This window comes from Schistocerca serialis, chromosome 1 (genome assembly GCF_023864345.2).
Source record: "Schistocerca serialis cubense isolate TAMUIC-IGC-003099 chromosome 1, iqSchSeri2.2, whole genome shotgun sequence".
NCBI classification, from domain to species: Eukaryota; Metazoa; Arthropoda; class Insecta; order Orthoptera; family Acrididae; genus Schistocerca; species Schistocerca serialis.
In genome coordinates, this window is record NC_064638.1 from 217,260,823 (window position 1) to 217,264,700 (window position 3,878).

At 35.4% G+C, this 3,878-nt stretch overlaps 1 non-coding gene across 1 annotated transcript; it reads left to right on the plus strand.

Annotated features, from left to right (window-relative positions):
* Positions 1–225: 225 nt before the first annotated feature.
* Positions 226–300, plus strand: Trnas-uga (transfer RNA serine (anticodon UGA)). The gene has a single exon. It is a non-coding gene; the product is annotated as a tRNA-Ser (tRNA).
* Positions 301–3,878: the final 3,578 nt, after the last annotated feature.

Sequence of the window (3,878 nt, forward strand, 5' to 3'; positions counted from 1 at the left end):
CAGTTTTAATCTGCCAGGAAGTTTCATATCAGTGCACACTCCACTGCAGAGTGAAAATCTCATTCTGGAAACATCCCCCAGGCTGTGGCTAAGCCATGTCTCCGCAATATCCTTTCTTTCAGGAGTGCTAGTCCTGCAAGGTTCGCAGGAGAGCTTCTGTAAAGTTTGGAAGGTGGGAGACGAGGTACTGGCAGAAGTAAAGGTGTGAGTACTGGGCGAGAGTCGTGCTTCGATAGCTCAGTTGGTAGAGCACTTGCCCGTGAAAGGCAAAGGTCCCGAGTTCGAGTCTCGGTCGGGCACACAGTTTTAATCTGCCAGGAAGTTTCAGTTTCTGTTCAATTTGTCACCATTATTATTGTTATTAATATTGTCAACATGTTTTACAAGAAGATCAGTTACTGGCTTTTTCTAAACTTATAAAAATTCTTCAGCTTTTCCATTTTAGCAATTGACTGAAATTCTTTCAAAACACTTAGATTTTAGTTTGTCTTAATTTATTTCTTCATTCATTTCTTTTCTATTAAAATAATCAGTAAATTCAAACAAATCTTCTCTAGTTACATTTGTGTAACCATTTTCTTTAAAACAATTTTCTAAATCTTTTTAACCCAGTCCATATTTTCCTTTGCAATAATTTGTTAGCTGTTAAATAGCTGGCTTTCTTTGTTAAATTTTTCATTATATTTACATAGATATCTTATTTTTATTAAAATGTTTCCTGTTATAATATTTACTTTTCAGAGTTTAGGTTGCGGGTTCGTCTTTATCAGGGTAAAATGTATTAGATTTGAAAATTTTTAAAAGAGGAAGTGGGAATTTCGTATTTTCGATATAGCCAAATCAGATTTTTTGGTTCGTATTTATAAAGTAAAAATTTATTAAGTCTGAAAATTATAAAATAAAAAAAAATTTGGTTTTCTCAATAGTGGTAAATTAGGTACTACATTTTTTATTTATAAAAAATAATTTTTTTTGTTTGAAATTTTTTCAATGTGGAAATGAGAATTTGAATTTTCGATATATGGAGATTTTTTAAATTTTGTATTTTTTTAAAAATTAAGATTTTGCTGTAATTTTCTATGTTTTTTAAATACCTCATCTCTGATAGTCATTTTAGTTTCAATTGTATTTATATACAATTTAATTTCTCGATATAGGGAAATCATATTTTTTGGTGTGGAGAAATCTGAGAAATTGGATTCTTTGTCAGTATCCTGGAAATTTTACTCAGAAATGCTTTTTGCAACAGAACTCTCTTACACACACTACTTATTACAACCAGCAGATTGACACTAGTCATGAATCTACATCTGCATGAATGCTCTGCAATTAATGCTTAAGTGCCTGGCAGAGAGTTTATCTAATTACTTTCACATTATTTCTCTACTATTCTACTCTCTTACTGTGAGAGGGAAAAACGAACACAAATCTTTCTGTATAACCTCTGTTTTCTATTGTTTTATTACAATGATCCTTCTTCCTGCTTAGATGGGTGTCAAAAAAATATTTTCACATTTGGAAGAGAATTTTCGGAACAAAAAATTTTGTGGAAAGGTCACACTGCAATGAAAAACGCATTGATTTCACCCCAAATCACTTACCATACTCTCTAAACTCTCAGCTCCATTTTGCGATAGTACAAAACGAGGTGCCCTTTCTTGAAGTTTTTTGATATCCTTCATCAATCTCATCTGGTACGGGTCTCACACTGCATGTTCTCTAGTGGACAGCCAACAAATGTAACTTAGCCATTGTCTTAGTAGACATATTGTACATTCTTAGGGTTATGCCAATAAATCAGAACCTTTGGTTTGTCTACCCACAGCATTACCTACACAATTTTCCCAACTTATCTAATTCTTATTTGTAATTCGTATGTATTTAGTCAAGTTGGTGGACTTTAGATTTGCGCGTTTCATCGTGTCATCGAAAGCTTTTTTTTTTTTTATTCATGTAGGTGACCTTATAACTATCATATTTAGGACGAATTGGCACTTTTCGCTCTATACAGATACCTTGTCTACGACATTTTGAAGTTGGTTTCGATCTCGCGATGCATTTAGTAGATGGCAAATAACAGCATCATCTGCAAACACTCCAAGAAGCCCTCTAAGAATGTCTCCTAAATCGTTTATATAGATTAGGAACAGCAGAGGGCCAGTTACACTTCCTTAGGGATCGCCAGATGAACTTTGAACTTTGCGACAGGAAGTCATGAATTCAGACACACAACTGAACGATACTCCATAGGCATGCAACTTGATTATAAACCGCTTTTGAGGAACTATGTGAAAAGCCTTTTGTTAATATAGGAATAATGAATCAATTTGAGATCCACTGTCGATAGCACTCATTACTTTGTGTGAATAAGGAGCTTGTCGTGTTTCACAGAACAATGTTTTGGGAATCCATGCTGACTATGTGTCAACAGATCGTTTTCCTCGACGTATTTTATAATATTTGAACGTAGTATACAAAAAGCTACTGAAAATCAACATGATGGATGTGGGTCTATAATTCATTGGATTACTCCTTCCTTTCCTGAGTACTGATGTGACCTCTGCAACTTTCCTGTCATTCGGTATGAACCACTCGTTGAACTAGCTATTGTATATATTTGCTAAGATCCGAGCTATTACATCAGCATACTCCGAAAAGAATCTAATTGGTATACTATTGGACCGCTGGTCTTGCTTTTTTTATGTGATTTAAGCTGCTTTGCCACACTGTGGCTACCTGATCCCAAGTTATTCATGTTGTCATCAGTTCTTGATTGAAATTCTGGAATATTTCCATCATCTTTTTGGCGAAGGAATTTCGCAAAATTCTATTTAGTATTTCTACTTCGTTACACTGTCGTCGGTAACATTACCTCCGCTATCCCACAGTGAATGAGTTGATTGTGTCTTCCCGTTGGTGTACTTTACATACCACAAAAATCTCTTTGGATTTTCTGCCATCTTAGAGACAGGGTTTCTTGGTGGAAACTGTTAAAAGCATCTCACATTGAAATTCGCGCTAAATTTCAAACTTCTGTATAACATCGCCAATCTTGGGGATCATGCATTATTTTAAATTTGGCATGCTTTTTTCTTTTCTTCTGCAACAGTGTCCTGCCCTGTTTTGTGTAACATGCTGGGTTATTCTGTCTAGTATTAAATTATTTGATACGAATCTCTCCACTGCTGTCGACATTTCTTGTTAGAATTTAAGCCACATCTTTCACACTTGCTTTGGAAGGGACAGAGGCTGTCTCTTAGGAAGACGTCAAGCGAATTTTTATCCGCTTTTTTTAGCAGATATATTTTGCGTTTAGTTTTGATCAGAGTGGATGTTGTGGTATTCAGTAGCTCTCCTATGACGCTGCAGTCACAAAGTACTATATCCGTCACATTCCACAATATTTCTTGGTAGTTATTTATTGCTAAGAGATCGAGTACGTTTTCACGACTCCTGAAGTAACTGTTGAAAATAGTTTTCGGAGAAAGTATTTAGCACGATTTTTGACGGTATTTCATGCATATCATCGACTCTAAACAAGTAACGTCCCCAACGTACTGGGGATAGATTGAAGATACCATGAAGTCTAATTATATGAGTGGGATACTTAATTGAAATGAGACTGACGACTTCTTTGAACTGTTAAGTAACTGTCTTATCTGAGCTGGGAAATTGGTAAAGGGAACCATTGTTACGTAATTTATTCCGGTTGTCAAGAAACACACCATCATCAACTTTATAGAATCCATCCCTTCTGAACACCGTCAGGTTCCTTGTAATTTTTTTTTTCAACTTATCTTCATTTTTAGCTAGCTTTCAGTGCCTGTAACGATTTGTGCTCCAGTGCTTTCCATCAGCGCCTGAAGCTCTGGTTCTGA